Source organism: Macaca nemestrina, chromosome 4 (assembly GCF_043159975.1).
Source record: "Macaca nemestrina isolate mMacNem1 chromosome 4, mMacNem.hap1, whole genome shotgun sequence".
In the NCBI taxonomy this organism is placed as follows: domain Eukaryota; kingdom Metazoa; phylum Chordata; class Mammalia; order Primates; family Cercopithecidae; genus Macaca; species Macaca nemestrina.
The window spans coordinates 63169482-63196284 of record NC_092128.1 but is presented as its reverse complement, the minus strand read 5'-3'; the positions used below and the strand labels follow the sequence as shown (position 1 = coordinate 63196284).

General features: G+C 36.0%; 1 long non-coding RNA gene and 1 pseudogene across 2 annotated transcripts in view; both read right to left on the bottom strand.

The window, feature by feature from the left end:
• The window catches only part of LOC105475413 (uncharacterized), a 48704-nt gene that overhangs the window by 13765 nt on the left and 8136 nt on the right, over positions 1 to 26803 (bottom strand). For both annotated transcript variants that reach the window (XR_011621651.1, XR_983329.2), the window contains exons 2-6: positions 15383 to 15583; positions 13595 to 13663; positions 9447 to 9538; positions 8085 to 8272; positions 3428 to 3600 (exon numbers count right to left, since the gene is read on the bottom strand). This is a non-coding gene — a long non-coding RNA (uncharacterized lncRNA). The remainder of the gene's footprint in view (positions 1 to 3427; positions 3601 to 8084; positions 8273 to 9446; positions 9539 to 13594; positions 13664 to 15382; positions 15584 to 26803) is intronic.
• On the bottom strand, positions 21965 to 22468 carry LOC105475412 (cytochrome c oxidase subunit 4 isoform 1, mitochondrial-like; annotated as a pseudogene).

Sequence of the window (26803 nt, the reverse complement as noted above, 5' to 3'; positions counted from 1 at the left end):
CAGAAGGAAAGAATTCACAGGGTGGTTACACAGTTCAGCCTATGGAGCAGAAACCTATGTGGGAACCAGTGCCTGGGTAGAAAACCTGAACTGTAATGGAGGAATTGTTGGAGGCTAAGTGTAGAGGAGTCTGAGAGTTAAAAACTTCAGTTATCAGGAGTCCCCACACTTTTGTGAGTTTTACCTCTAGGATTATGACCAAATTCTCACAATAAATATTTAGGAAAAATATTTGCTGTTTCTGGCAGCAGAGGAAAGAAGGAACCATTTTGAAATACACTCACTTAATATCATAGATAGGTCCTTAGGAACTGCAGCTTTAATGAAATGACTAAAGAGCAGGTCCTAGAATAACATCAGTTTGTTCAAAGTCTTTTCATTATAAAGTTGATGATGAGAAAAAAAAAAATTGGTTTCCTTATATGTTGTCTCATTTAAAGTTACTGTTGTCAAGAACCTTTTGACAGTTAAGTGAATGCTTACTATACACTAAAACATTCTGTTCTTCTTAACAAGATCTGCCCTCAGGCAAAACTACTTAATCAGAGCCTAATCTGCTGGGGTTTTATCAGAGCCTAATTGATTTGGAAAAAGAGAAATACCCAATTCCAGGCAGCTCTGGTCATCCTGTCACACCAAAAGGTGGTGTAGGAGTGAAGAAATCTTCCCCCTTCACTGCACCTTTCAGCAAAGGAATAGAAGACAACTGTAGTTCTCTTTGGAGATCTTTTGAGAATCTAGGTAAATGAAGAAACTTCAGAGAACAGGCTCATCCTGTGCTTTGGGAGAGAGAGAGGATCGAAAGATAGGGGTTGTGGGGAAAGTCATAAAGAAAACTTGGTTCTACGGCTTATTTCTAAGGACTTTCAATATTTGAAGCAGTTAGCACTCCAAGTATTACAGTCTCACCAGTGCACCAAAATGCAGCAGTCTCTACTTGTAAGGTATCACCTGGAGTTTTTGTCTCATGACCAAGACAATTAAGGAGCATGGACAAAAAGGGTGAGGTTGGAGGGTGAAAAGGTGAAAGTTTAATAAGCAAAAGAATAAAGCTCACTGCTGTGAAGAGGGGGCCTAGAAGAAAGTTGCTGTTTTTACAGTTGAATGCAAAGGCTTTTATAAGAAACCAATGAGGTCTGGCCAGCTCATTTGCATAAGATGCTAATTTCTGGCAGCTCTGCCCCATCCTCCTAGTGTGCATGCAGGCCCTTAGCTTTAGTTACTCCATATGGCTTTGTTCCACTTACTGCTCATGTGTTAGGGGATAAAATTGTCCATTCGGGGCATGTTTGGGCACATCACATGTGTAGCCTTTCTTATCTATGAAGCTGTGGGCATGTCTTGGGCAAGCCCCCCATATGCAAGTTCCCTTGTCCATACCTGCAGCTTGAGTTTTCAGGCTGTTCTTTTGTTTGAAAGAATTTAACTGAGGGCCCACCTTAACTGCCTGCCTGACCCATTTCTTCCTTTCTCCTCTCTCACAAGGCCCCATATTCTGAGGTATTGTTTTCTGAGTACCAATAGTAGGGATGCAGGTACTAAAAAAACATGTGTAAAATTTACAGTCTAGAGGAATAGAGACTCACTAAATGACTAAGACCTAATCATAGGACTATAGAACTATTCCCTTCACCCCACACTTTATGTCCACATTACTATAGGCCTATGTATAGCAGTTTCTTTTACCTAGTACAATGTATTTGGCTATCAAGGAAAAATTACAAGACATACTAAAAGGCAAATAATACAATTTGAAGAGAAACAAGCATCAGAATTGAACACGGCAGGGATATTGGAATTATCAGACAGAAAATTTTAAAACCTATGATAATACACTAAGGTCTCTAATGGATAAATTAGACAGCATATAAGAACAGATGGGCAATGTAAATAGAAAGATGGAAACCCTAATATGCTAGAGATCAAAAACACTGTAACAGAAACAAAAATGCCTTTGATGGGCTTATTAGTAGACCAAATACAGCTGAGGAAAGAATCTCTGAGTTTTAATATACATATCAATGGAAACTTCCAAAACTGAAAAGCAAAGAGAACAACAACAACAATTAAAAAAAAAAAAAAAAAAAAAAAAAAAAAAAAAAAAAGCAGAGTATTCAAGACCTATGGAACAACTACAAAATAATAATATTACATCACATGAAACAATTACCACAATATGTTCAGTGGAAAATTTTAAGATCTCCCAAAATAACAAAAACAAACAACCAATAATAAAAAAACACACACACAAAACACAAAAACTCAAAAAACAGATGCTTGGGAAATGTATGTAACCCTGAAGACCCACAATTAATGCTAATTTTTATTGTCTGTAATCCTTTAAATGCATAATTATTGTGCTAAGAATAAAAGTTAAGCAGTTCTAATTTGATACTTGTATACTTAATTGTTACCTATAAATTTCATATCCCAAGATTCTATATAACACTAATATGGGTAAGTAGCATAAACTTAAAACAAAATCACACCAACTGTCACTTTCAGAAGCATAGAATCTTTACATGCTTTTTAAAAGTACATTGATATTGATATTATTTGGAAAAAACATTGATGAAAAGAAAATATGAATATACTTTTACCCTTGAAATTAATTATTCTCATCTTGCTTAAATATTTAAGAGACAACACCTGCTGTTTGTCCTTTAAAGTGATCTTGCAGTTTATTGAATTAAAAAATGTAGGTTAAACTTGTTTCAGTTCCTTATTTAATAGTACTAGCAGACAGAACTAATCACCACAGATGAAACAATAAGCACCAGGACGGCATGAACCTTGGAAAACTTTTATACATTGTATTATGAGCAATAAGTCACTCCCAGTAGCAGTCATAATAGTATGTTTATTATAACTGTTATCAGAATCGGATGTGTTAAAAAAAAGTATATACAAGTCTTCTCCTGGATAATGTAAAATTTTAGGTTGATATAGAACTTTTTCTAACGCACTAATACAGATATATATATACATGTAATATAATCTTACATAAATGGAATTATAAACTTACTCTCTTTTTTGTTAGTCTTCTAATTTTTTACTTTGCTTGAATCTGTCCTTTCCCTTACCCTTCCCTCTCAAATAAACTCCCTCCCATGACCTATTGCAACACCCTACATGAACATCATTTTTTTATCATTGCTGTTATTTATATGGAGTAGCTATCTAAAACTAAAACAACACCTAGGATTTCTGGGTTAAAAGTTTAGTTAAATAGATGATAGGTTATTGATAAAAAAGCAGATAGATCACTGATTACATTTTGAGTGTATTATTTTAAAAAATTAAAGATAATTTTTTAAAAAAATATAATTTATGGAGCTTTTCCCTACATCTTCATTTGTAACCAGCATCTTAACTCATTTAAATATTTGCCAATCTTATAGGTATAAAGAGATGTCTCATTACTTACATTTGCATTTTCCTTGTTAACAGTCAGGGTTTTTTCATGTTTGTTAACCTTCTGTATTTGCACTGGCTTTTCTTTGTATTTCCTATTCACATCCTTTGCTCATCCTTTTATTATTTGAGTTGTCTGAGACTCTGTGTAATACAGATGATATGCATGTGGAATTGCAGGAGTATCTATAATATATGGTTAATTAAAATTAATCAGGTACAGGATAAATGTATGATGTATTAATTTTAAAAATCAGATAAACATAAATGTCTCTCTTAATGTGCATTGATGCCTGTATACATTGAGTGAGCAAACAGGGCTGAAGACTATCACAACAGTCTTTTCACACTGGTTACATGCGGGTGTGAAAGTGGAAGAGGAGATGAGAGATATACTCATTCTGTATACATACATTTTTATAGGGTGTCGCTTGTATATCACAAAATGCATTTTTATAGGGTGTCGCTTGTATATCACAAAATGCATTACTATGTCTGTAATTTAAACTATTATACAATTTAAAAAATAAAGGTAATAATAGAACTGTGATTTAGGTAATACATATTATTGCCCAGAAGATAAACAATGTGCTCTCCATTCCTCTCATACAAATAATCACCGTAATCATTCTAAACACAAATTTAAAAATAGAGAGAGAGAGAGAAAATAACCTTCAACAGTTCTCTTAGAGATTTATGTTAGCTCCTTTATAACATTCTAAATTGTATATTTTTAATGTCAAAACAATTGTTGATGTATTTGTATTTTAATGAATTTTAACAGCTGTGGTACTGAGGTGAAAAAGTCAATCAAATGAAATCTGGCACAAACTCAAAACAAAACTGCTCAAAACAGCGTGATTTGTAGATGCCTACAATAGCAACCTGGAAAGGAGCTTTTCTTTCAGACGGAGTCTCGCTCTGTCACCAGGCTGGAGTGCAGTGGCCCGATCTCAGCTCACTGCAACCTCCGCCTCCCGGGTTCAAGCAATTCTCCTGCCTCAGCCTCCCGAGTAGCTGAGTAGCACCACTATGTCCAGCTAATTTTTGTATTTTTAGTAGAGACAGGGTTTCACCATGTTGGCCAGGATGGTCTGGATCTCCTGACCTTGTGATCGGCCCACCTTGGCCTCCCAAAGTGCTGGGATGACAGGTGTGAGCCACTGCTCCCAGCCAGAAAGTAGCTTTAAAGATAGAAAAATATTTTTACTAATTCATGAGAAGGTTTGACTATTGCCTACTAAATGAATATATTCTATGGGACTCAAAGTTTATTTGTATGCTACTTATTTGGGATTAAGACTGTTTTAGAGTAAACACAATTTTAAAGAAGAAACCTTTTAAAAGAAAAATACATATATAAAGTGATAACATACACCAGAAACTTAAAGAAACATTAGAGAATCTAGAAAGTCAATTAGGTTAAGAAAAATCTGAACAATTGCCTGCTGGTCATGAAAAACTACACTTGATAATCTTTTCTTAATGATGAAACATTTTTACAAAGTTTCTTAAACTGTAAAATTAATCCAGCAAAGCAGTTAGATAGAAATAATCTCACATTGTTAGATATTACAGAATATCTCAGGTAGACATAGTCTCTCATTGTTGTATTAAATAATGAAAAAATAATATAAGCTTCTAGGCAGCATTTTCTCAACTGAAAAATGCAGTAATTCTGCTGCCCAAAATATAATTAGCTTTCTAAGTATAATTTAAATAGCCTTCTTATTTGCTTAAGTTCCTATATAAAAAGGAGATTTTCAACTATGAATCACTGAACATGAGAAAATCAGGCTTCAAATTATAAACTCAATTGTAACATCTTCTTGGTGTTATTAATAGGGAGCTTAATTCAACATAAATTTATTTGAAAACATCTTCAATGGACAAAGAACTAGAGAGAGTGTATGAAATTTAAACAGAGTATGGTGATATAACTTCCTATCTTATGGTCTAATTTAAGGGAAGTCAGGATATGTCTCCTGCCAAGGCACTCTGCTTGGGGCCTGGTTTTTGACATCTTTGAGACCCTGCAGTTGTTACAATAAAAGTATTATCTGGCGTATCCTTAACCTAGTAGTTCAAATTTCTGGAAAACATTAATTATCCAACCACCCAGCAGTAAACTGGAGGTAATGAAACTCAAGATGGGTTGATTTTACAATATGAGGGACCACAAAGAATGTGGAGAGACATGTTGACCTGAAGGATTAGCCATGTGTGGGGCAATGTGGCATGCATTCCAGGTGAAAAGGCAATGATTTCCAGTGACCTGACGATTGACCAGGGTGGTATTGCTTGAAATTTTCCTCCCTAGGTTTGAATTGCTGAACATGAGAAAAATCAGGCTTCAAATTATAAAGTCAGACTAGGCTACTAAGTCTTTTAATTCTCTCCTCATAAGCACAATCATAGAATGTCTGTGTTCCTTAGGATTTCACCCACCATCTTCTTACTGTTGCTTTTCTCAAGTAATTTTTGGGCAATGTCTATAGTGTTTTGTCCTGATAGATGACCAAAAGCACCTGTGTGTTGATTTTTTAAAGGGATATTAAAAACATGCAAAATGTAAGTAGATATACCTTAACTTTTTAGAAGTCCAATTCTTCAAACCATGCCTGTAAGCATATTTTAAGAATATTTCATAAATTATATGCATATAATTTTAAAATTTATGTTATAATCTTATAATTTATAATATTTTATAATTTATGTAGTCATATACAATTACATTTTATATATAATTTTATAATAAGCATACAATTTATACATAAATCTTTATAAATAAATATATATGTTATTGCCTATATTTTCAAGAAAACAACTTTTTTCTTTCTTCCAGTATTTTAAGGGATATGGCATTCTATTCTCATTGAGTCAAAAGTAGAAAATCAGATTACAAGTACTTCATAAAGGAAACATGGAAGATAAAAATGCAAAGGGAATCAATGTCAATAGGTATAAATAGAAGATGAATATATAAAAATCGCTTTTAAGTATGAGTCATTAGATGGTACTGAAAATTCCGGTGATCTTATGGTACACACATTAAAGAGAATATCAGATAGCCATTAAAAAGAATGAAGTAGAAATGATAAAGAATATTTCTCAAGATAAGTTGTTAATATAAAAATCAAAACATTTGCCACAAATACTTTGTGGACTTTTAAAAAGTTTGGCACCATCTCCTTAAAAATGTAACCCAATTGCTATCTTATTTGCAATATATTTTTAAAATTTCTAACTCTGGCAAGTTTTATATCTTTGTACTTAAAAACAAATATTTATGTGTTTGCACAGAAATAAAAAAGCATTGCTCAGTATAGTCTGCTATGCTAGTATGCTAGCACTATAGTCTGCTATGCTAGTATGCTAGCACTGGTAACTTTTAAAAGACTATCAATACATACTGAGAACGTGACACAATGAAATGTTTTTAGAAAGCAAGAAATTGGCACAGAATTTTTCTAGGGAGGAGGATTGAGGGGCTAGTGGTCAGGAATGGAAGGAGAGTTACTTGATTACTAAACTGATACTAGTATTTTTTTCTTTTTTTTTTGTTTAAAAAAAAACATACCAAAATTATTTCTTCAAAAACAATTTCAGAAAAATTTAAATTACGATACTATTATGTTTATATTTGTTCATTTATCTATATTTATGAGTTTTTTTTTAAAGATAATGTCAAAAGTTAAGAAGTCATGTTACTATAATATTTAAAGAATACCATGGTTATTATAGCACTGGAGCGCTTGTCAGTTCATAAATATTCTCATTGGGCAGTCACTCTGTGGTAGAGCGAGAGTTTGTAAAATAAAGAGAAGATTCTACTTTTTCTGCATGTTTACCAATCATCATTACTATCTGTCTTTTTAGTTACAGCCTTTCTCATGGATGTAAAATGTATCTTATAGTGGTTTTTATATGCATTTCCCTAATGAATATTGATGTCAAGCAGTTTTCATGTGCTTATCGGCAATTTATACATCTTTGGACAAATGTTTATTCAGATCCTTTCATAAAATGGTGCAGCCTTTTAGAAAACAATCTGGCATTTCTTCAAAAAGTTAAACAATGAGTTGCCTTATGATCTAGCGTTTCCACTCCTAGGCTTCCAGATATGAAAAACGTGAACTGCAGCATTATTCCTAATAGCCTAAAAGTGGAAGCAACCCAAATGTCCATCAACTGATGAACGTATAAGTAAAATATGTTGTAGCCATGCAACTGAAAGTATTTGACTATAAAAAGGAATGAATTACTGATACATGCAATGGATATAGATGAACCTTGGAAACATTATGCCACATGAAAGAAGCCAGTCACAAAAGCCTACACATTGTAGGATTCCACTTATATGAAAGGTTCAGATCCTTAGAGACCCAAATCCATAAAGACTAAAAGTGATTGTCTAGGACTGGGAGACTGGAGGGAAATGGGGAGTGACTGCTAAAGGGTACAAGGTCTCTTTTAGGGGTGATGAAATTGTCCTAAAACTAGGATGATGGTTGTGCAACTCTAAGTATACTAAGTGTCATTGAATTGTACACTGTAAGTGGATGGATAGTACGTGAATTATATTTCAATAAAGCTGTTGTTTAAAAAAGAGAAGATACAGTTAAATGTCTTTAAAAATTATACACACTACTTATTTCAAAAGCACTTACGTTTCTTTTGTTATGAAAGACTGCCGTAGACACTTGGCAAACAAGCAAAGAACCAGGGTCAGGTATGAATCTTAATGTTCCTTCATACATTGATTGATATTTTTATTCTACGAACATTTCTTAGGCCCTTACCATAGAACAATGACTACAAAGCAAAACTAGACATATAAAGCTGGAAGATGAAGTTCCTATAGAGTGAGAGAGAAAGAGAGAGAGAAACAGAAGATGAGTGCTTAGTTAGTGGCACTAAATTCTATAAATTTATCTCCAGATGTGGGGATAGTGGTGGGGGTAGAAGGATTAAACCAGAAAAGATGACACCCAAATTAGCCCTTGATGGTTTTATAGGAAGCTAGCCAAGTAGAAGGTTACAGCATACTTCTGAGAATTGCCTTTCCTTCCCCACACCCTTCTCCAGGGACTTACCCTTGACAGGCATATTGTTATTATTAGATTCTCTCTGCTGGCCACAATTGACTAGACTATAAATAAAACCCTGACCCAAACTGCTCCAGATGTTCTCTTCTAGGAGTTAGAAATTTGGACTTAATCAGTCTAGGTGGGTGTAACTTGAACTAGGGGATGTAAATTCAAGAATTACGTGTCTGCCATCATTTGCAGAGACCTCAAAAACCAGGCTTGGGAAGATGGATGAAAGAAACTGGTACCCAGAGAGATGAAGAGGCAAGAAATGAAAAGCAAGTACTTAATACAGGGTTACTTATGGCTTTCTCATTTTGGCTTTTAGGTCTAGTGGCTCCTAAATTTTGTAAGATATTCCAGTATCCCTCTAATAAAATTATTCTTTGGCTTAAGTGGAAAAAGCATAACGTAAAAAGAAGGGATAGAAAGGGTGAAAGGGAGGCAGGAATATAGTCCAGTCAGAGGAGTTGGGGCATGGAAAAGAGCACAGAAGTGTGAGACTTGGTCAGTGCTCTATTTATTTTAATATAGTGTTGTGCTTTTTGATATTATATTAATTTGCTACAGTATTGAAGTCCTACATGTAATCATTCATTATCAAACAATATATTTTTGTTAGAGAAAGTCTGATAAAATCTCGTTTCCTAATAAATTATTTACCATACTGCAAACTTCCAAACATCAATGAGTATAAGAAATCAATGGGTATAACTTTTTTTTTTTTCCAAGATGGAGTCTTGCTCTGTCTCCCAGGCTGCAGTGCAGTGGCACAATCTTGGCTCACTGCAACCTCTGCCTCCCGGGTTCAAGCAATTCTCCTCTCTCAGCCTCCTGAGTAGCTGGGATTACAGGCATGTGCACACACATTGAGCTAATTTTTGTATTTTTAGTAGAGACTGGGTTTCACCAAGTTGGCCAGGCTGGTCTCAAACTCCTTACCTCGTGATCTGCCTGCCTTGGCCTCCCAAAGTGCTGGGATTGCAGGCTTGAGCCATCGCACCGGGTCAGTTATTCTTACTTCCAATCCTTCTCTGAAAATACAAGTTGTTTTTGGAATAATAGTGGATACTGTCCAGTTTTTTCTGGAATATTTATAGCACAATCTACATACTTGTAATTAGAAAGAAGATAATCAACAGAATAATTTTATCCTCTGGGTCAAAAATGTAAGTAAAAAACTTTTTAAAGTTTTTATTTTTTAGGGATAGGGTCTCTGTCTGTCACCCAGGCTGGAGTGCAGTGGAGCCATCATAATTCATTGTAACCTTGAACTCCTGAGTTCAAGCAATCCTCCTGCCTCAGCCTCCCAGGTAGCTAGGACTACAGGTGTGTGCCAACACACCTGGCTATTTATTTTCTTTTTATGTAGACATGAGGTCTTGGTATGTTGCCTAGACTGGTCTCTTAACTCTTGGCCCCAAGTGATCCTCCTGCCTTCGTCTCCCAAATTGCTGGGATTATAGCATAAGCCTTTGCACCTAGCCTAAAAGACATTTAAATTCGAGATTTGGGATTTTTTTTCCCAATGTCTAGAGCAAAAAGTAAAATTACTTCATATTCAACTCATATATATGTAAGAAATGTAAAAGGATGCACAAGTGAGAACTGATAAAGAAACAGTCGGATTAAAATACTGGAATAGAACAAAGTTTTTTTTACATGGGAATATAGAGAAGTCATATTTTCAGACCCTCAATTAGGTAATTTTGATGAAAAAAATATAAATATCACTAATAACTTCCTTACAGTTTGTTTGTCATTTTCTGAAGACTTTTACCAAGAATGAAAATCTTCCAGTTTGTTTTGTTCATCTGACACTTTGTCTAACACCTCTTTGCCTGGATTCATCCATATGCATTTCATTATCCAACAAACTCTTCCTATTACTGTTTAAAATTTAGTAAAAGACGTGATTGTTTCTGTATTACATTGGAATGTAGATCCTCAAAACCTTTGCTATAAAGTAGCCTTAAGTCAGCATGTACAATGTCATTATAGCTAGTGTCATTTCCACAGCTAGCAAACTGCAGCAAAAAAAAAAAAAAAAAAAGAAGATGGCATTTAAATTCTTAAGCCAAGTCATCTATGCTTTACATATGTAATTCACACATGATTTTGAGTAACGTGTTAGAAGAGGGACTCAATGTGTCAACCAAGTTATGTATCCAAATAGGAACACTTCATATATTTGAACTAGGCTGGTGGATGCTGATAGTTTGTTCTTAATTTTCTTGCTTCAAATAGCTGATTTTTTTAACATTATAGCTCTAATTTATAAAAATGCTAATGTCAGTTTATTCTTCTATAAGTAACTGTATTTAAGAATTACTTATTCAGTATATCAGCTTGATTCTTTGTGTCTGACATGTATAAATGTTCTTGGGAGGATGGTCGTGGAGCTCTTTACATAAAAATATATCAAGCTCAATGTCATTTACGTAAACATTGTAAATTTCAAGTATCAATGGAAAATACAATAAAAAGTAAAGTCACATGCCACATAAACCAATTTCCTTTAATTATTTCCCGACTATATACCCCGTATCTTCTCTTTCCTCACTATACTCTGTCTCTCTAGTTGGATTCTATGTCTTCTTCATCATTTGGTCTCCAGAGTTTGGCATAGTGCCTAGATAGGCACTCATGAGTGTTTATTCACTCCATTCCATTAATAGCAACTTATTAAGTCCCATCTATTGTCAGATCCTGCTTAAGGTAACGGATTATAGCAGTGCACCAAAAAGTCACAGACTCCTACCTCCATGAGGCTCACATTCTAGAATGGTGCAAACTATAACAAAAAAGTAAAAATAGATGATATAGTACGCTAGACGTTAGTAAATGCGGTAGGGAAAATATGGATCTCTGAAAGAGAATAGTAAATGATAGAGTAGAAAGAGTTACAAATTGTAAAAGGGGTAGCTATGTTAGTTCTCCCTGAGATTATATTGGGTAAAGACCTGGAGAAGAGAGATGGTCAGCCATGTGGATATATGGGGGACAAGCATTTCACAAAAGGAGCATGTGCAAAGACCCTGAAGCAGAAGGTTGCTTAATGTTCAACAAAAGCAAGGATGCCAGCATGGCTGCAATGCAGTGAGCAAAGTGGGAAACAATAGGAAATGAAGTTAGGAAGTTAACAGGGAGTCAGATCCTGTGTGTAACATCTAGGCCATCCTAAACACTTTAGCTTTTAAAATAAGTAAGTTGAGAAAACATTGAAGGGTTAAAGAAAAGGCATGATATAATGTGATTTGTGTATTTTACATGATTACTCTGGTTCCTGCATTGAGACTCAAAGGAAAAAGCATTGAAGGAGAGAGACCAGGGCTATGTAAAGGGAACAGAGACACCTGAACCACAAGAAACTGAAGAAACAAATATAAAATAGAATCGAGGGATAGAGGAGAGCTGCCTGCAAAAACCTAGCAGAGTACAAACCATCTACTGAGCTCTCAGTATATCATAGAGGAAGGGGTCACACACAGTGGTGCTTGTTTGTTTGGCCTCCCACAGATATGTGGATGTTAAAGGGAGTAATCGCTTTCTTAGATAATAGTGGATAGTCTTCTTTGTCACTCCTGTAGTGTAGCCTTTTAAAGGCTAGTTGTAATGAAAAATCTGAAGTCATATCAATAAACATTTTGTACTTTGTTACACTGAAGTCCGTTGTTCTATCTTGTTCATTCGTTGGATTTTTTACTCATGCGTGACTTGATAGCAGCATGTTTCAGTCATTTGGAAAATACTTGCTCACTGAGTTCTGCAAATATCAGTATTTTTTAAAAATCACTTTCATTTATATCACCCTTAATTTCTTCAGGGAAAAGAAAAAAAAAAAAAAGCCTTTAACTATTAGGGAGCCCTCTGTGGCAGACAAAAGTTGTCCACAATTCTAATTTTCATTTGAAAGCAAGAAATCTATCACTGGCAATAAGTCACGACAGTTGCTTTTCTTGAAATGAAAGACTCACTTTCTTCATTTGTGAGAAAATGTCTGCCAAATACCCAGTTATGAATAACAATAATTTGTCGGTTGTTCTTTCAAATAAAAACAGTGTTCCATGAAACGGCACATGTGTTTTTTCCAGAGACAACTCTTGAATTTTAGTATCCAGCAAAAATACTTTGTGTCTCAAAGAATAGTAAAAAGACATATATCCAAGGGTTGAGATTTAGTATTAATAGTTTTACGGCTAATAGGATGTTCTTAAGTGAAACTGGCTTTTAAAATTTAAGTGAATATGCTTTTTGGAGATTTCAACTACAGTTTGGTGCCAGTGCCTTAACCGTGTTAAGACACAAACAATTTTATCCTTGAATGCTTTTTTGCCTTTGAAGCTAATGTCAACATAGTAAAGCAAGCAAACAACATGTAAATATTAGCATGAAAATAGTTGTGATCTCAAGATCCCCTGCAAAGGTCATGGGAACTCTCAAGGGACTGTGGATTCAATTTTGAGAATCACAGGCCCAGGAGACTGGGAGAGGTACTGGACAGAGGAAATATAACATGATCATTCAGGTCCTTGATCATGAACATAAAATGAAAACTGGCAGGATGGTTGTGTGTTTTTCTCTAGATTTGTTCAACCATATGGATATTGTCTAGGATTAGACAAAGGATTGAACTAAACCAATTAAACGAGGATTATAGTTTGATTCAGCAAATCTACAGAAAAGAGAAGGTCAAGAGAGTTGAGTGTACATGCCAAAGAGTGGTAAGGATTGACTCTAAAATTTAAGCTGGATAAGGAGGAAGTAAAGACTTGATGGAGTAAGTGACAATAAAAGGATGGTAGAATTAATGAACTGTACGTCAAAGGATTGCTTTATTTGATTCCAGCTGATTCAGAGCTAGAAAGTTGGGAGGTGACAGCTGGCAAATGAAATATTTGAAAATGAGATTAAAGAGGTTTGCAATCATAGAGAAGATCTAAGGTATAATCAAAGGACTGAGCAGCTTTGGTAGGGTCAAGAGTAGAGTTGTTGGAGGAGAGGAGATCAGGAATTGAAACACCATCTACCCACTAATATTTCAGAGCAAATAAGAGTATAGACTTTTGAGCCTTAATGCTTTGACTCACATCAAGTAGTCTTCTTAGCTGAATGGCTGTGGACAATTTGTTTGATTGTTCTGTGCCTCAGTTCTCCATCTATAAAATGGGAATTATAGTATCAAATGATGATTATAATATCTAATTAATGGGCTTGTTATGGAAGGTAAATGAGTTAATATATGTAGGGTACTTAAAACAGCACCTGGCATAAATTGATACACATTTCATCTGTGGTAATTGTCACTAAAGCTATTGAAATCACCCAGAATTTGGGTAGAAGTAATAATGTTGGGGAGAGCTTCAATAAAGCATGAGCTAAAATCTTCATAAATGAAAGGCCTACTTCCTAGGGGCTGCAAAAAGGATGGGAAATAGATCCTTCAAAGTGATGACATGAGATTCAAAGCTGGGCATGGTAGGAAGAAGGAAGGTAACTTGTTCTGGAAGTGACAATGAAGACCGGTATGAATCAGTAAGAGCGCAGCAACATGAGAAGTACTTGTGAGCACTGAGCACTTAAATATCAGTGATTAGCAATCAAAAAGTGCCATTAGTACATTGAGGAAGATCTGGAGGATTAAGCCTGGTCCTCTTGTCCTCAAGGGGCACCATCAAGGGAGGGCCAGGTTTAATCCTCCAAATCTCCCTCACTGTACTAATAGCACTTTTTAATGTTACTCCCTGATACACAAAACTTTAAAGCCAAACTTTACTCCTTCCTCCATGTATGCATGCCACCATGTTCTCTTGAGTTTATCTTTGCACAATCTTTCATTTCTTTTAATTCTCTCCCATTGTTTCAATTCTCACTGCCACCAGCCAGGCCTTAGCCTTCACTACTGCATACCTGGCCGTGTGTTATCATCAAGGCTGTTGGCTTTAACTCTAGTCTATCACATGTCTATCCTATGCATTTTGTCCTAATGCAGATCTCTATCTGATTTACTTTTTTCTCATACTTAAAAGGATAATAAAAATTAATGCCTTGTTATCATTTGCAGAAGAAAGCTAACTTATTTGGCCTGGTATTCAAATTCTTTCTTCTAGCCATTAGCCTTAATACCCTCCAAGCTTTTCTTTCCATTCTACATTATAGAGCATTCTCAGTTCTAAACATCTCTTTCCTCACCTTCCCACAAAAAAAAAAAAAAAAAGTGTGATCTTTGTTCTCTCCCTTTTCACCCTCCCATTGCCTTCTGAGGGTTTTATCTTTGCCAGCTGTGTTTTCAATCTTTTGGGATTCAAATTTTGGAGAATTAAAACAGAAAAGAAGTGGGGGGTCTTAACAGGGGTGAGCCAGGGGTTTGCTTTTGAAGGGTGAGCAAGTTTTTGTAAGAAAGCATTCAAAGACTCAGCATGAGAGAAAATCCACCACTTTGAATCCAACAGGACACTCCTTTCTTTGGAGGACTGTTTCTCTGCCTTACTAAAGCCATATGACAATTGGTTAGGAATGAAATTAATATGTTTAGATGATAACCATGTAATTAACATCTCTATGGTAAGACTGAAAGGAGTAGTAAAGCAGTATCCCGCCCCCATCCCCCAGCCCACACCCCCATACCCTGCCATGGAGGGAGAGCTGCATGGGTTGGCTGATAAGAATAGGTGAACCAGATTTGTTCAAGAATGAGTTTGTGTCAGCCTGGGTCCTCCATAAAACCCCCATGAACTTTCTGAAATGTTGAAGCTAATAAGCGTTAAGGAAGAGAGAATGGCTATCACGATGCTGCTCCATAATCAAGTGCTGAATGCTGGAGCTAAGGCCTGCCACGCTGGTAGCTTTGGTAGTTGAAAGTAATAACATATGCTTACCCTTTTCAATTATAGTCCAGCCGTCAAGGTGCTGGTGACCGGAATTACATTTTTCCATTAGTGGTCAGGGGAATCTTTCTCCCTCCCACTACCACCACATCAAACAAGGCAAGAGCTTAGTAGGAGGCTGTGCCCATTCATCAGGTTCCAGTGTGGCAGACAGGTCAGCAAGTGGGCACCTCTTAGGAATTATGCAGTCACCTGATGGTATTTTAGAAACAATAGTTAGTGTGGTCCAAACCTAACATTTATTGCTAGACAGCTGAAAGATTTGAGTGAGATTAGCATTTCTTTATTTGTGACACTGGGGAATATATAATGGCAGTCTGCCTTCAAGAGGGGAAGAACTCAGATTATACACTGTATTTCTTATCCTGCTAAGGACACAGACATTGAAGAAAAACTCTAACATTGATGCATTTATCCCACAGGAAGCCCCACATTTCTTTGCTCTTAGATTTCTAAGAAGAAAACTTTGGAGACCAAGTAAATAGCTTCAAAGGCATACCAGTAAATATGGAAGAAAGGAATGAGATAGACCAAATTAGAAAGAGTCACTAGATGGCACAATTAAAGATTGAGTCCTCTCATGATGATTCACGAAATGGGGGAATATGTGACCGGGACAATATTTATTTGTGTGTATATAGTCTCCATATTCTACATACTTCTGCACAAATAAGATTGTAATATTTGTTTATGATGATTCTACTATGCCTTCTCTCTCTCCCCTAAAGCTTGGCAAACCATTTCCAGGATGTTTTGCAATTCAGAATTTGAAGAGTAGTAGGCATAGATGAAAGGTCAGAGCAAGTGGGAAAGAATTTAGCATAAAATTGAGGGGGAGAAGGGTGAAGAAGCCTTGCTGTATATATAAAGCTGATCTTTCCTTTAATCTTTCTCAAGAAGATTGAATTTGATATTGGAGTTGTGTGTTGTTTTTTCTTTTTTTTTTATTCCCTCCAATTTCTGTATATTTTGAGGCAGAGTCTCACTCTCTTGCCCAGACTGGAGTGCGATCTCAGCTCACTGAAGCCTCCACCCCCCTGGGTTCAAGTGATTCTCCCACCTCAGACTCCCAAGTAGCTGGAATGACAGGCACCTGTTATCATACTCAGCTAATTTTTGTATTTTTGTAGAGATGGGGTTTCACCATCTTGGTCAGGCTGGTCTTGAACTCCTGACCTCAGGTGATCCGCCCTCCTCGGCCTCCCAAAGCGCTGGGATTACAGGTGTGAGCCACCACACCCAGCCTCTGGATTCTTTTTACATGCTAGTTCACAGATAGACTAGATTGTGTAAGCCCGTCTTTCATTGGGGCTTTTCATTTACAGTCTTACATGTGGCTCACACTGTAAACAAAACATAACAAAAACTCCTTTGCCAAAGTCTGAATGCATTATAACCAAGCACACTATAACCATGCTTCCCAAACTGAACTGTAAACAAAAAATTAAATTCTATGCTTCCCCACCCTCCGAACAACTGAATTAAACTTTTCTCACAGGCAAGGGCATTTCAAAGTTGACCTGAAACATGAGTTCAGACCATGATGGGAATGCATGGTTGGACATACCCCATGATACCCTCCTTCCTTTGGAATTCAGGCAAAATTGACCAGCATTACCATTAAAATGAGACCTTAAGATAATCTATTCTTTCCCACTACCCGGAGGTTTCATCTGCATAATAAAACTCTTGGTCTCCACAACCCCTTATCTTAACCCAGACACTCCCTTCTATTGATTCCAGGTCTTTAGATAAAGTCTTTCAACCAATTTCCAACCAGAAGCCCCCAGTTTGAGTTGTCCCACCTTTCTGGACCACACCAACATAGTCTAACATGTATTGATTGATGTCTTATGTCTCCCTAAAAAGTATAAAACCAAGCTGTAGTGTGACCACCTTGAGCACATGGTTTTAGGACTTCCTGAGGATGTGTCACGGGCATGTCCTTAACCTTTGCAAAATAAACTTCTAAATTAATTGAGTCCTGTCTTAGATACTTTTTGGTTTACAGAAGCAAGGGGCCGTGGGGCACCTGAGTAAAGATCTCAGTGGCACAACAAGATCTTTAAATATTCCAAGAAAGTATGCTGATATTTGTTGCATACCATGTGAACTATAATTTGTTTGGACTTAAACTACTTAATAAATTAATCTCTCAAGTATTTCCTTTGGCGTAAGACTGACGTAAAAAGTTACTGACACACCAATTGGGTCATGAACCAGAAAGTTCTAGAAACACTATAGCTTTCCAAATTCCATACCTTTTCTCCTTGCTTTCATTTCACCTACAATAATTTATTCCACCATCTTTATTTGAAAAATTACATTCTACTAATTTCCCTATTCAATTTCAAATGCTACCTTCTCCAAGAGGGCTTCCTATTAACTAGAAGATATTTCTGCCACCAGAACATTTTTGATTTATTATAACACTTGTAACATTCTATACTATCGTCTTCTCTCCTAATACACTGTGAAACCCCCAAGAGCAGAAACCATGTCTCAATTGTAGATTGAGATTCTTTCTCGCAAATGAGGACAGTGAAACAGAGAAAAAATAGTTGATTAATTAGAAGGCAGCACAATAACTTAGTAACAGAATTAGAACCAAATCTTATATCTCCTGACTCTTGGTAGCATGTATTTCTACAGAGAATTTCAAATAATAGATGCCTAAAAATATTTGATGAATATATTATCAAACAAATAATAGAATTAAACTGATTTTTCAAATAATACATTTTCAAGATACAATCTAAGAAAAAATTAGATCTAATGTACCATTTATATTACTTTGAGATTAATATTAAGATAATTAAATAATTTTTATTCACATTTGTTGCTGAGTGAAAAATCTGGGTTTTAAGAATTTCTCATACATTTCTAACTTAATAGGGTCAGATGCACAAGTATAAATATTCACTTTATTACATTCATTTGAAAAATATATATTTATGGAACATGCAATGGTGTAAAGTTTTGCAGCCACATGTAAATCAGCAATTTTACACTGTAGTTAAATGTTAATGCCAGCTATGTGATTTTTTTTGCCATATGTAATTTTAGCTTATAGTAAATAAGTTTAGAAATTTTTGTAAAATAATAAAGCTGTTTCTTTTTATTATCTACTATTATTTTTTCATAATACTCACATTTGTCTTTGCTTCCCTTGGAAAATAATATTTTGAATGTTGTTTGATAAATCATTATTTAAAGCAACACCATTTTTATTAGACTTGTATAAAGTTTAACACTAATTTTCAACACATGTTATGATTCAAATGACATATTTATTTATTTTTTTATTTCAATACTATATCTACCCTATACACTGTGGACAACTTTTCTTAAGCAACTCATTGTTTTTTCCCTTTTCTAGATTAAAATGGGCCCTAAAGTTACCAAACCCCATCATAAGCTCTGAGAGTGTTTATATATAAATTGAATGTACATCTGAATTCTCTCTATCACACATACATGCAATGTAGTAAATTCCTAGAATTTCATGTTGCCTCCACATCCATTTTGAATATAAGTTTAACTTTCTCATACCAAAAGCCTGGCTTGACAGTTTCCAGTTCTACACCTCTTCCCAGTTCCTCAGTGTAGTGACCCATATATCTGCCTTATACAACTCTCTCCTAGTAATCACCTCTCTACAGAGCTAGATACAACCTACTTGACTTGCCCCACAGACCCCCATACCCTGCAAGAAGTATGCAGATGTGCTGCAGTGACCCCTCTCAGTGACAGCATGACTCTGTGGAATTCATGCCTGCTTATTCCAAACCCAAGGGAAACCTGCTTGAGTAATATCCTGGGCCCCAACAAAGGCTTCAGCCCATTATCCCTCTTTTCCTCTCTTTCTGTCTACCCTGGTGGTTGAGTATGCTGTCTCCTACAGCTCCCCTCTTCCCCTTGGTCCTGTGATGCTGCTCTCTTCATTCTGAGCTGTGTAAATAATCAACTGATTCAGTTATTTTAAGTGTTTTGTTGTGTTGCCTCCTCTGTGCCTCACCTGACCAACACACTTAAACGTAACATCTTTCCCACTCACGGCTTTCCAAGAGAGCGGCAATCTTAGTAGGAATAAATGAGACACAGGTAAGACACAAGCCATAAGAGGATCTGCCACTACAAAGAAGTTTCCTGTGAACAGGACACCTGGTTACAAGTTGGACATATAGCTATAAGGCTGTCCAGCAGGATCCAGAAGTATCCCATGAAATACATACTATAAACAACCATGACCAGATTCCCTGGAGCCCCATCTGGGCATGGCTAGATCTTATAGCCACTTTCCTAAGAGAGACCTCAAAGCCAACTTAGAAAAACCAAAACAACATATACATACATATTACAGTATATGCAGATATCGCTAGTCATGGAGCTATAAGTTTTATCAAACCATTTTTTAACACTTTTAATAAGTTATTTCTTATGTTTCCACAATGCTATAGTGAACACTGCTCATTCCACAGCAGTATTCACTATAAAAAACTGTTCACTCCAAAAAGTTTGAGTTTTCAAACAGATTGCTTCAAAATGATTTACTGCCTATTTAAAATTATTGTATCAACTGTTCATAGAAAAATATAATATAGATCCTTTTAAAACACTATTTAGATTTGCTTTGTTCTTGATTTCATATATGTTAAAGTTATTGCATGTATCTGGTTTTTTTTTTTTTTTTTTTTTTTTTCCCTACCCAATGACTTTTCAGATATTAAGGAGTCACATTAAAGGATTACGTTTTTACAGAAGAGCCAATTACATGTGTTAGGTATTCAAAGTAAGATTGGTTTCTCTCCTACACCAAATAAATGTCATAAAAGTTTCAGTATGAATTTGTTAATATTATATCAAATTATAAACAGATCAGCTGGTGACCTGATTTTATTTTAAGCTTTGCATTTCATTGCATTTCACAATTTATCTGCTGGTTAACACTAGCACAGAAAGGTGTAGGAATTCAAATAACAAATGCCACACATATCTCAGCCTTTTGGTTTCTGTTTGGATGACATAGGTGTTTTAGACTTTCAGGCAACCAAATTATTTGCTTTAATGATGAAGGATTGAAACTATTTTTGCAATGTAGCAAAGATTTCACTCTTTGAGCCACAGTTGTGCTTAACACAAAATACACTAGTCATCATCTCTCTTACTCCTAAAAGGTTCTTCAAAATGTTTGTTTTAGGTAGAGAAATCTTCTTAAATATTTCTGAAATGAACCATTTAAACAAAGAGTATAAACAATATAGTTTGGAATGGATATTACAGACACACAATTGTCATTACAACAGGCAAACAAGCACAAAGTAAAGGCAGACCAAAAAAAAAAAAATGTTTTTAACTCGACACCAAAGCTGAGAAGCAAACTATCAGGAGATAAAAAGCAATTAAGATAAAAAGATCAAAATGGCTTATTCGAGTAGATTTCTAAAAGCCTTTCTCTATTATACTCACTTCATAACCTTGAGCAGGACTAAATAGATTTAATCCCTTGTGTGAATCTTATTTATCTGAGAATGCTTTATGATTGAAAATCTCAGTATCTTTTAAGATCAGCTACATACTTTTAGAATATTTGCCTTTGATAAAAGTAAAACAACCTCTTTGATTGCCTAGCTTTCATTAAGTAGTTCTAGTCTACTCTAGTGATTATTTTAAAGCTTTTACAGGTTTATTTTTAAAAAGCACTCCCTTCGTTTTAGCTGATTTGAACTAAACTCTGCCATTCTGCAGCTGATTTGCTAAATAATCTTGGGGAAGTCACGTAACACTTCTGTGACTCCATTTCTTTCAGCTATTTAAAGAGGGAGAAATAACCCACACAACTTGGAGAGGATACACAGGCTCTATAAAATATTAAGATTTACATGATGGAAGACATTTAATACATATGCACCTTTTGTAAAACAAAGGTATAATCTTACTTAGTATCTTACTGATCAGTATGCTTAACAAGAGCTACCTTTAGACTTACAGTGCAAAGGGCTCATCTGCTAAATAGTGACCAAAAAAAAAAAAAAAAAAAAAAAAAAACAAATAAATGAATAAATAAGATTGGGATAAGTATTACACTAATAGAGAAACCATAGAACTCGGTTGGGGGAAAATTAGCAAGCTAGAGCAACTCACCCATTCCAGAAAAATGATAAGAAACAGAACTCATCCCACACCTCCTAATGTTTTTAGGATAGAAATGTATGAGACTAAACAAATATTACCAGACATAAGAAGTACAAGGTTATAACTATTTTCACTCAAATAGTATAAGTGGTGAGTTTCAGGTGATCCTTGTATTGGGATGAATTTGTGATGTTCTGTAAACATACTGCAAATAAAACATGATGAGTTAAGACAAATAACGGGATTATGGATGAAGAGCCTCAAATCTGATTTCAATCATCCACTTACTAGGTTTTTTTTTTTTTTTTTTTTTTTTTTTTCTTTCCAGGTAAGCTGGTCTTTTATTAGCTGTTTGGCATAACAGGTTTCCAGTAAATAGGCATGGAGTTGCATGGAGGTGACAGAGGCAGGCGCAGGCACATGGCAGCATCTCTCATTTCTTCTACTCGTTCTTTTCGTAGTCCCACTTGGAGGCTAAGCGCTGGATGGGGTTCACCTTCATGTCCAGCATCCTCTTGGTCTGTATGGCCACCCACTCTTTGTCGAAGGTTTCCGGGAGGGGGCCGTACACATAGCTCTTCTGCCACATGATAATGAGCGCGGTGAAGCAGATGAAGAGCGTGGCACTGACCACAACCGTCTTCCACTCATTCGAGCCCTGTTCATCTCAGCAAAGCTCTCCCTGAACTTAATGTGGTACAACTCGACTTTCTCATCCGTGGAGAGGCTGCTCCAGGACGCCTTCTCCTTCTCCTTCAAGGCCTTCTAGCTGGCAGACAGTTGCTTGACATGGGCCACATCCGGCAAGGCATAGTCACGCCGATCCACGTAAGTTGGGAGCGAAAAGTCTTCGCTCTTCACAACACTTTCATGTTCTCCTACACACACAGAGGTGGAAATTGCTCACTTGCCAACTAGGCTTAATACCCTGGTAGCCGACATTCTGCCGCCACTGCCCGTCGCGACCGCCCTCTACGCCCGGTGTCCCGCGACTGCACTTACTAGCTTTTTAATCTTGGGCAGGTTTTTAAATAATTCTATGCATCAATTTTTACATTTCTAAAAAATCTTAGGGTGGTAAGAATACTGAACATGAAATCCACCATCTTAACAATTTTTTGTTTATTTTTATTTTTTTGAGATAGAGTCTCACTCTGTCACCCAGGCTGGATGGAGTGCAGTGGTGAGATTTCAGCTCACTGCAACCTTCACCTCCCCAGTTCAAGCAGTTCTCCTGACTTAGTCTCCCGAGTAGCTGGGATTACAGGCATCCGCCATCATGCCTGGCTAAATTTTGTATTTTTATAGAGATGAGATTTCAGCATGTTGGCCAGGCTGGTCTTGAACTCCTGACCTTAATGATCTGCCTGCCTCGGCCTCCCAAAGGGCTGGGATTACAGGCATCAGCCATCGCAACTGGCTTCATCTTAACAAATTTTTAAGTGTAATATTGAGGGTCAGAATATGATACCCCAAATTATGGTGCCTTGGTGTGTTGAGTACTTTGAACTGAAGGATACTGGAACACCTCAGAAGCAATCTATCTCTCATTTTTTTCCTGCCGTCCTGTCTCCCACTCCTTCTTTCAGAAGCAAGTCTTGGAAGTCAGAATATAACTTCCCCAAAGCAGGTCTTAGAAATGAGAACCGCTCTTTTGCAAAGCAAGCCATAAAACCTAGAAAGGTCACTGTCCCCCTTCTCTCTTCTCCTTTGAAAATGCTCATTCCAGACGGGTCCTGTCCCCTACCCTGGAGGAGGGAATGCTACACAGAGAGGCCAAGAATAATCTGAACGGACAGTCCTTGTTAGGTTTCCCTCCTCAGTCTATCACCTTTAGATCATGCCCTTTTGTCCAATCACATTTCCTCATAACTCTCCATTCTTCATCAAATCTAAGTATAAAAATGGACATTTTTTTTCTGGGTCTTTGGGTCTTCATTTTTGAAGGCTCCTGTGTCATGTTAAACTTTAAGTAATTGGTTTCTTGTTAACCCATCTTTGTTATAGGAGTGTGGCCACGACCCTTATGATGAGTGAAGAAAGGTATCACAACTTTCCACCCTTACAAGACAATACACATTATTGTTGACTATAGGTAAAATGTTGTACTGCATTTCCCTAGAGCTTATTAATCTTTCTTGACCCAAAAGTTATGCCTGTTGACTAGTAATTCCCTATTTTCCTTTACTCCCAGCTCCTGGCAGACACCATTCCATTGTTTGATTATAAGAATTTGCCTGTTTCAGATACCTCATATAATTGGAATCATGCATCATTTTGTCTTCTGTTACTGGATTATTTCATTTAGTGTGATGTCCTCAACAATACCTCTTCTTTACACAGGCACAATAGAACTTACAATGCAGAACTCCTGTTTTCTTGTTTCTTTCTTTCTTATTTTTCTTCTTGCAAATTTAACAAAAACATGCATTTAAGGCATAAAGCATGGTTCCTGATAAAAAGATGTTTTTAAATGGTAGTTTTTACTAATTTGTAGCCAAATAGTTATTTCTTAGTTGGTACCAATCCAGATTTTAGAAAGTAGTTACATCGATTCTATAGCCTTAGACCATAAAATTCTCTGGGATCACTCACCCACAGTACGTGTAGAAGGAGAAAAAAATTCATGTGAGCCAAGAGGGACAGCAGCCCAAGGCTCTTTACTTCTACCCCAGCCAGGTCCCAGAGTAACGGACCTGCTTGGTGTATGTTTCTGCTAATCACTGTATGAGAAATTCGGGGCCTGATTTTAGCACTTAGTCCTTTCTCTCTTGCCCCAGTGTGAGTGACAAATACACCATTACTTTCTAAACATATTCTTGCAAATGCATTTAGTCTGAGCAGTATTAAAAGGTATATTTACAGAAAATCACTTAATGGAAGTTCAACAAAGTAGTACACTAAAATTATGACTAAACATGATTTTTGTGTATTTTATAAAATTTATATATGTTATTTAATTTAAAAATAGTTGTCACATTAAAACACACACTCACAACTCTGATTTCACAATTCTACTTCTTGGAATTTATCTTATGGAAATACTCAGAGAAATTCATAACCATGGGTGTGTAAGTGTACTTACCGAAGCATAAATAATAGCAGAAATAAGTAACTTAAATGCACATTAATAATGTTATTGAACATAATCTATTGATATTTATTGATAGTCTTCATCAGCATTACTATGATTTTTTAAATAAAAGATGGCTTATATACAAAATATACATGCAGAAAAACATGCATCCTTTATTAGCAAAATTAATATAATCATAGAAAATATATCTGGTTTTTTTTTTTTTTTTTTTGAGACAGAGTCTCACCCTGTCACCCAAGCTGGAGCGCAATGGCGCAATCTTGGCTCACTGCAATCTCAGCCTCCCAAGTTCAAACGATTCTCCTGCCTCAGCGTCCCAAGTAGCTGGGATTACAGGTGCCCACCACCATGCCCAGCTAATTGTGCGTGTGCGTGTGTGTGTGTGTGTGTGTGTGTTTAGTAGAGACGGGGTTTCACCATATTGGCCAGGCTGGTCTCAGACTCCTGATCTCATGATCCACCCGCCTTGGCCTCCCAAAGTGCTGGGATTACAGGCATGAGTCACCACGCCCGGCCAATACATTTTAAGACAAAAAGTGAATAATGAAATAGCATGAATAGTATAATCCCAATTTAATAAAATGTGTATGTATTACAAGAAGTTTATACTTACAGACACAAAAATATTCACTTTAGATTTGTTAGGATATTGGGTTTATAGGTTTTCCTAATTTTTAAAAAAATTCTCTGATTATTTTTTGTACCAAGCATGAATGAATTTATACTTACAAAAATAAAAAACTAAAATAATACAAAAACAATTAGTGAATCATATACTGCTTGTAACTTGAAAATAGACCGATAGTTATAATGAAAAACTTCAGGACTTGAGATAATAGGATTTTGAACACCTGGTCCAACTTCTTTATTTTTCAGAGGGTCCAGAGATGTAAAATTATCTCCCGAGGTTATGCAACTCATTATTATTATGTATCCAATACATACCAACCCTCTGATTCTAAAATGCTTGAAGTCAGCTTTCTTCAATCCACATAATTAGGTAGATGTTACACATGATTACATCATTTATGGTCATAAAGATTACACTACAATTTTGTGCAACACCATTTTCTGAGTACACAATCTGGCCCATGCTGAATCTATAGACTTTTAAGATAATATGTTTGTTTACCTCCACTCCTATTCTTCAATTTATTGTTTGGTTTTAATTTTTAAATATATGTTGAAATAAAACCGAGATAATTGTGGTAAGTTCTAATTATGCAGCATCCTCACTTTGATTTATGGGGAAACCCTGGCCCCTCTGCCTATGAGTCTTAAATACCTTCAGCTTGCTAAGGCCTTAGAGATGGTAAAGAGCTCCCTGCTGTTTCAAAGCCCTAGGTAAAGTGGAGAATCCACATTCCATCCATTCCTCCCTGGGAGGAAGGGAGTTCATCAGACATTCAGTACAGATCACAGCTGCTGAAACCACCAACGTGATTCCCACAGCCCTAGACTTAGATTCCCACAGTATTAGACCTTTATGAGTCCTGAAGCTCTGCCCTGGGGTTCCTCCACAGGAGCACACCTCAGGCACCTGCTCCCTTCATCTTCTGGGAAACAAATGGAAGCCCGGGCACTTTGTTATATTTCTCACAGTTGCCTACACTAACAAGTTTGCCCCACCCCATTTCTTATTATTTCAGTTGTGTCAAACATTCAGAAATTTGAAATTGAGGAAACAGCCATGGAATTAGAATCATAGCAAAAAGTATGATTTCCTGTAACTTTTCAAGAAGTCCTTGGGATTTTATAAAGATAACCACTAACTTACACAATGGTGAAAACCAGAGAGAATTTTAAATAATTTGGTAGCTAGTATCAATTTAATTGTTTCTTAAGAAAATGTACAATCAGGCAATTATTTCCACAAAATTTATTTAAAATTCACAGATGAACACATTATAACTTTCTAATGACTATGACAAAAATATAAAACTTTTTGACAAAATATGATTTCTAAGTCCAATGACTCATATTATTGCAGTATTCAACAATTTATATGAGCAGAATAGGATTTGGTTACATAAATATGTGTGGTGATAGTAGATACCTCACTGTTCTCAATGATGACCCCAAAGTGTTTGTAAGAGTATAAAGCAGTGAGGTAATTATGTAGTCTTTAAATCTCCAGAAATTTTCACCAAATATTAAAAAAAAAAAAATCAGAAAATCAG